The sequence below is a fragment of the Balaenoptera musculus genome, chromosome 5, assembly GCF_009873245.2.
Source record: "Balaenoptera musculus isolate JJ_BM4_2016_0621 chromosome 5, mBalMus1.pri.v3, whole genome shotgun sequence".
Classification (NCBI taxonomy): Eukaryota; Metazoa; Chordata; class Mammalia; order Artiodactyla; family Balaenopteridae; genus Balaenoptera; species Balaenoptera musculus.
Window position 1 is genome coordinate 30,827,350 of NC_045789.1, and position 8,153 is coordinate 30,835,502.

Below are 8,153 nucleotides of genomic sequence, written 5' to 3' on the forward strand. Positions count from 1 at the left end.
CACCAGAAGGAGGGAATCAAAAATAAACTTGGGGTCTAGTTTGGAGGGAAATGTCATGCCTTTCATAACTTTTTTAGTATTTAGAAGAGGCTTCCTTACCTCTTCATTGTCATCGTTATCAAAGTCTTCTGATCCACCTATCTTTTTTTTGTTAGATTAAATTTTTTTTTTTAAAGAAAAACACTTCCCACAAGTCACCTTGTACTCCTTGCAAACACTGAACATTTCTACTTTCTGATGAAAATAATTTCATTTCAAGGAGACAGCTGGAAAGATACAAGCTCAACCCTCAACAGATTGCAAGCCTTGTGGTTGAAGAGGTTGAGAGGTCTGTGGCTTCCATTTCTGTCCTCCCACAGTTCCATCAGTTGTTGGTAATATATGTGACATCACCAGTCTCTGGTGTCAGCCCATGAGACTATGGGAAATAAATAGCTTTTAAAGTTCAAGTTTGGGTTTCAGAGATCCAGCAGATCCCTGAATGGGGGCAGTTTTGCATGGTTCTTGCCTGTTATGCCTGGTTCTTACACTCTCTGCTATCTCCCTCTTATGTTTGTTAACCCAAAATTGTCCTTGAGAAACATTTGGAAATTTGCATCAAAGCAATATTACAGATACAGATACTTTCCCCTCAATGGCTGCATTTAAAATATCCATTTAAGGCTGATCCATATACCTATTTTAAACGTTTGCCTATGTCGTATTTATAATAGAAAAGCAGCACTGTATTTTCATACAACTACAAATAGTGCACATCTTTCCAAATGAAAAGTGAGGTAATAAAATCTTCTAGTGTTAACCTATTGTGTCAAGAAATAGCAAGAGGGAGAAGAGACAGTGAGATGTGGGTATCCTATCCTCCTTAATCCTACCTGGTATTAGTTTCCTTAGGGTGACTGTCAAAGTTGAGAGGGGTGAAGCCAAGTTATCTGAGTGTCAGGGCTGCTCAGCCCAGACTAACGGGTGAGTGTGTGCTCTGTAAAAAGGGGCAGTGCAATTTGGAGGCAAGCCAGTGATGGCTTTTCCAAGCAGTCTTCAATTAGACGTTAACTATTGTCTAATTTGTCTAACACATCTGCTTACTATTCCAAAATTGTTGCCCTAGTCTCTTCGGATGCCTCTATCGCATTTTCGCAACCTTCTACAGCCACTGCTTGTTTTAGATCTATTTTTCATGACAGGATGATAACTTTTTCTCCTTGCTGTGGCTTCAGAAAAATGCTGTGAAAAATGTTTCATAAGATTTTCTTTTTTTCCTCTTTTTAATTTTTTTTGTTTGCCCTTGGGGAACTCCTGTATATGCCTTTCACACGCAGCATGAGATTAGATTTTTTTTTTTAGAAATTACACTGCATGTCAGTTATGTATTAGAGCAATCTGTCATCTTCACATAAGAAGCCCTGGACACCGTCTCCAGCAGCTGGTTCTCTAGGACTTATATTTCAGAAAGTATGGCAATGGGTGTTACGAGAACTGTGTCAGCAGGCTGTTATTCTTAATATGATGTTCTAAATTATAAATATTACCAGACATCCCAGTGAGGCATGAGGAGATGATTCTGTGGTTCAAACAGGAGAATGTTCACACAACTACCAGGCAGAAGCAAATGAAAAGACTAAAAATATATTGCTTAGTTTTAAAAGCTGACTTGGATAACAGCAGCAACTTGGTCTTATATAGCAATAGTTTCGGGCTCTATTTAATAGTTTTTCTTTCCACTTGCCCCTCTAGGTTGGCCAGTACTCAGCTTGGGAAGCTACCGAAATGGAGGTCAGTAATTCTTCCTAAACCTTCACTAAAGGTGGGAGCCCAGTGGTAGCTTTATAATATTGATAACATCTATTATTAACGCACATCCATTTTGCAAAAAGGATCCATGCCAGGAAGCACCCCAAAAGACCCAGTCACATTTTATCTTAAGGAGGCTGGTATTTAAAACATCAAAATAAAATAGCTCACACAGCTGAAGGGAAAACGGTGAAAAAGCAGGTAAATGGTCTGTGTGATCTGAACTTCCAGCATCACTAACCCAGGGGCTTCTCACACTCAGACACTGGGTGCCATTCAGGAAATGGCTCTTTCTGCAGCCATTTGGATTGTGGAATAAATGATTATGGAATTATGAAGATATCTAATTGTAAACAAGCCTCGTTCCTTCATTCCTCCATGTTTCTTTTTTTTTTTAACATCTTTATTAGAGTATAATTGCTTTACAATGGTGTGTCAGTTTCTGCTCTACAACAAAGCGAATCAGCCATACATACACACACATCCCCATATCTCCTCCCTCCCGCATCTCTCTCCCTCCCACCCTCCCCACCCCACCCCTCCAGGCGGTCACAAAGCACTGAGCTGATTTCCCTGTGCTATGTGACTGCTTCCCACTAGCTATCTATTTTACGTTTGGTAGTGAATATATGTTCATGCCACTCTCTCACTTTGTCCCAGCTTACCCTTCCCCCTCCCCGTATCCTAAAGTCCATGCTCTAGTAGGTCTGAATCTTTATTCCTGTCTTGCCCCTAGGTTCTTCTGACCATTTTCTTTCTTTCTTTTTTTTTTTTTTTAGATTCCATATATATGTGTAGGCATACAGTATTTGTTTTTCTCTTTCTGACTTACTTCACTCTGTATGACAGTCTCTAGGTCCATCCACATCACTACAAATAACTCAGTTTTGTTCCTTCTTATGGCTGAGTATTATTCCATTGTATATCTGTGCCACATCTTCTTTATCCATTCATCTGTTGATGCACACTTAAGTTGCTTCCATGTCCTGGCTATTGTAAATAGAGCTGCAATGAACATTTTGGTACATGACTCTTTTCGAATTATGGTTTTCTCAGGGTATATGCCAGGTAGTGGGATTGCTTGGTTGTATGGTAGTTCTATTTTTAGTTTTTTAAGGAACCTCCATACTGTTCTCCATAGTGGCTGTACCAATTTACATTCCCACCAACAGTGCAAGAGGGTTCCCTTTTTGCCACACCCTCTCCAGCATTTATTGTTTGTAGATTTTTTGATGATGGCCATTCTGACCGGTGTGAGATGATATCTCATTGTAGTTTTCATTTGCATTTCTCTAATGATTAATGATGTTGAGCATTCTTTCATGTGTTTGTTGGCAATCTGTATATCTTCTTTGGAGAAATGTCTATTTAGGTGTTCTGCCCACTTTTGGATTGGGTTTTTTGTTTTTATGATATTGAGCTGCATCAGTTGCTTGTATGTTTTGGAGATTAATCCTTTGTCAGTGGCTTCATTTGCAAATATTTTCTCCCATTCTGAGGGTTGTCTTTTCGTCTTGTTTATGGTTTCCTTTGCTGTGCAAAAGCTTTTAAGTTTCATTAGGTCCCATTTGTTTATTTTTGTTTTTATTTCCATTTCTCTAGGAGGTGGGTCAAAAAGGATCTTGCTGTGATTTACGTCCTAGAGTGTTCTGCCTATGTTTTCCTCTAAGAGTTTGATGGTGTCTGGCCTTACCTTTAGGTCTTTAATCCATTTTGAGTTTATTCTTGTGTATGGTGTTAGGGAGTGTTCTAATTTCATTCTTTTACCTGTAGCTGTCCAGTTTTCCCAGAACCACTTATTGAAGAGGCTGTCTTTTCTCTGCTATATATTCTTGCCTCCTTTATCAAAGATAAGGTGACCATATGTGTGTGGGTTTATCTCTGGGCTTTCTATCCTGTTCCATTGATCTATATTTCTGTTTTCGTGCCAGTACCATACTGTCTTGATTATTGTAGATTTGTAGCATAGTCTGATGTCAGGGAGCCTGATTCCTCCAGCTCCGTTTTTCTTTCTCAAGATTGCTTTGGCTATTCGGGGTCTTTTGTGTTTCCAAACAAATTGTGAAAGTTTTTGTTCTAGTTTTGTGAAAAATGCCAGTCGTAGTTTGATAGGGATTGCATTGAATCTGTAGATTGCTTTGGGTAGTAGAGTCATTTACACAATGTTGATTCTTCCAATCCAAGAACATGGTATATCTCTCCATCTATTTGTATCATCTTTAATTTCTTTCATCAGTGTCTTATAATTTTCTGCATACAGGTCTTTTGTCTCCTTAGGTAGGTTTATTCTTAGATATTTTATGCTTTTTGTTGCAATGGTAAATGGGAGTGTTTTCTTAATTTCACTTTCAGATTTTTCAACATTAGTTTATAGGAATGCAAGAGATTTCTGTGCATTAATTTTGTATCCTGCTACTTTACCAAATTCATTGATTAGCTCTAGTAGTTTTCTGGCAGCATCTTTAAAATTCTCTATGTATAGTATCATGTCATCTGCAAATAGTGACAGCTTTACTTCTTCTTTTCTGATTTGGATTCCTTTTATTTCTTTTTCTTCTCTGATTGCTGTGGCTAAAACTTCCAAAACTATGTTGAATAATATTGGTGAGAGTGGGCAACCTTGTCTTGTTCCTGATCTTAGTGGAAATGGTTTCACTTTTTCACCATTGAGGACAATATTGGCTGTGGGTTTGTCATATATGGCCTTTATTATGTTGAGGAAAGTTTCCTCTATGCCTACTTTCTGGAGGGTTTTTATCATAAATGGGTGTTGAATTTTGTCGAAAGCTTTCTCTGCATCTGTTGAGATGATCATATGGTTTTTCTCCTTCAGTTTGTTAATATGGTGTGTCACATTGATTGATTTGTGTACATTGAAGAATCCTTGCATTCCTGGGATAAACCCCACTTGATCATAGTGTATGATCCTGTTAATGTGCTGTTGGATTCTGTTTGCTAGTATTTTCTTGAGCATTTTTGCATCTATGTTCATCGGTGATATTGGCCTGTAGTTTTCTTTCTTTGTAACATCTTTGTCTGGTTTTGGTATCAGAGGGATGGTGATCTCGTAGAATGAGTTTCGGAGTGTTCCTCCCTCTGCCCTATTTTGGAAGAGTTTGAGAAGGATAGGTGTTAGCTCTTCTCTAAATGTTTGATAGAATTCGCCTGTGAAGCCATCTGGTCCTGGGCTTTTCTTTGTTGGAAGATTTTTAATCCCAGTTTCAATTTCAGTTCTTGTGATTGGTCTGTTCATATTTTCTATTTCTTCCTGGTTCAATCTTGGAAGGTTGTGCATTTCTAAGAATTTGTCCATTTCTTCCAGATTATTCATTTTATTGGTATAGAGTTGCTTGTAGTAATCTCTCATTATCATTTGTATTTCTGCAGTGTCAGTTGTTACTTCTCCTTTTTCATTTCTAATTCTATTGATTTGAGTCTTCTCCCTTTTTTTCTTGATGAGTCTGGCTAATGGTTTATCAATTTTGTTTATCGTCTCAAAGAACCAGCTTTTAGCTTTATTGATCTTTGCTATCGTTTCCTTCATTTCTTTTTCATTTATTTCTGATCTGAACTTTATGATTTCTTTCCTTCTGCTAACTTTGGGGTTTTTGTTCTTCTTGCTCTAATTGCTTTAGGTGTGAGTTTAGGTTGTTTATTTGAGATGTTTCTTGTTTCTTAAGGTAGGATTGTATTGCTATGAACTTCCTTCTTAGAACTGCTTTTGTTGCATCACATAGGTTTTGGGTCATCGTGCTTTCATTGTCATTTGTTTCTAGGTATTCTTTGATTTCTTCAGTGACCTCTTGGTTATTAAGTAGTGTGTTGTTTAGCCTCCATGTGTTTGTATTTCTTACAGATTTTTTCCTGTAATTGATATCTAGTCTCATAGCGTTGTGGTCTGAAAAGATACTTGACATGATTTCAATTTTCTTAAATTTACCAAGGCTTGATTTGTGACCCAAGATATGATCTATCCTGGAGAATGTTCCAGGAGCCCCTCAATACATAAGGCAAATACTAAGAGCCATAAAAGGGGAAATAGACAGTAACACAATCATAGTAGGGGACTTTAACACCCCACTTTCACCAATGGAGAGATCATCCAAAATGAAAATAAATAAGGAAATACAAGCTTTAAATGGTACATTAAACAAGATGGACTTAATTGATGTTTATAGGACATTGCATCCTCCATGTTTCTTGCCGACGGATATTTACAGGTACAAATAGTGGGAGTCCTTCCTTAAATACAGATGCAAGTTGCCATCATTTCTTTCTTGTTTGTTAGCATAACTCACATTTATACCCTGTTAATTACACAAAAATCTTCATAGGATCACAAGTGAACGTTACAAACATCTCACTCAGGTGCCCATATTCTTTTTTAATCTAGGAACGTTATGTAAAGTAAATATTATGTATTAAAATTCTCCCATTACGTGATTTTTTGTCAGTTCATAGACAATTACATATGAAGGTTTTTCTAAAATACACGCTCCCTATATAAAAAAGATAACCAACAAGGACCTATTGTATAGCACAAGGAAGTCTACTCATTATTTTGTAATACCCTATAAGGGAAAAGAATCTGAAAAAAATAATTATATATATATATATATATATATATATATATATATATATATCTCACTGTGTTGTACACCTGAAACTAACACAATATTGTAACTCAACTATACTTCAATAAAAAAATACTACGTGGCAATTACATGTATCTATGGAAACAGATCAATGCAATTACATTGTCTTTAAAATCTGCTGTTTTACATAGTATGGAGTAACCATGAAAATGAGGTCCTACCCACATTTGCCCAGGCAATCCAAGAAATATTCTCCTTTCACAAAGTATATTTCTTGTACTTTTAATTCACAATCTTAATATCTTCTCTTCATTATTTATTTGATGTGAGTTTTCTATGCTTTGAAATATTTCAACATTTCCTTCCCTCACACTACAGAGAAGCAAGCATACAAATTTTTCAGGCTGTGACAAAAACTATTGAAAAAGTACATCTTGTTTATATCATTCATTTGTTAACATTCAGTAGCATAATAATTACGAAATGACAAAATCTTTCATTTCTTATATGCCTATGTAGTTTTAGAAGACAGTTGTGAATTTCAGATATTTTACTTTCATGGTAAAATTTGAAAATGAACTACATACCATTTGGCATTTATACAATATCCTGATTCTAACTTGAGCTCTTAGGCATGGATGTTCATAGAACTATTTGGTTTTTTCCAGATATCTATTTGCAGAGATATCAATGCATTGATTACACCGTTTTCCACATCATGGAAGCAGTCAATCATTTATTGGTATCCATCCATCTCATCAACCTTAATTGGTATTTACTTGCTCTTAACATACTGGGAATATAGCACTGTGCTGAGTGCATGGAATGGTTTAACTTTAATTAAACAATTTGAGTCGATAATATTGCGTGTGTGCATACACACAGACACACACACACACACACACACACACACACACACACACACACACCAACCTAATGCAATCTGCCCATAGTATAGGTCTGACTTATTGGTCCAACAGTCTCTGGGGGGCAGGAACTTCTGTTCATCTGTGAATATGAGACAATGATATTTGGCAAGCATAGAAGCTTTTCTACCAGCTGCACTACCTTTTGGCATTTATGCCATGGAGCCAGAAGGATATTGGGATCATTTGACTGCTTTATTTTTAGAGGTCATGTGTCAGTTTCATATGTATACTTTCTTAAATTTTTAGAATTCACTAACTACACCCCTTAAACTCCAAAGGATTAAAATAGATTTTTCTTATCTTAAAGCAGAATATAATATTGATGTTTTTACAAGATTTTGTAATTTGTGGTATTAATAATATTCATCAGTCCATCCTGGTTATCTCAAGAAGGTATGCTGCTTCTGCATGAAACTTTCACTGAATATTTTTATTTATTCTTTCAGTAACTCCATCTGTTTGCATGAAAGGCATTCCTATCAAATCTTTATAGTTGTTTCCAGAATTTAGGAGGCAGAACATCACAGCATATGGAAGAACAATGAAAGGATTGGAGAATAATTGCCACATTGAAAATACTTCTCTTCCCCAGTCCCCATCCCTGTTTATATACAACAAAGAATAAAAACCCCAGGCATGTCTAGATAAGTATAGTTAGTTACCTAGCTGTTAAACAGACACGATGTCTTTGAAACTCGTTAACAGTTGCCATGTGGTTGATAATTTATATTCCCAATGCTGTAGTCCAGCCCAACCTTTAAATCTTCACCTTTGTATTTAACTTTTTAGTTCAAGGTAAATGTAGTGATAAACGTGAAATCAAGGGGGAAAAATCCATTTG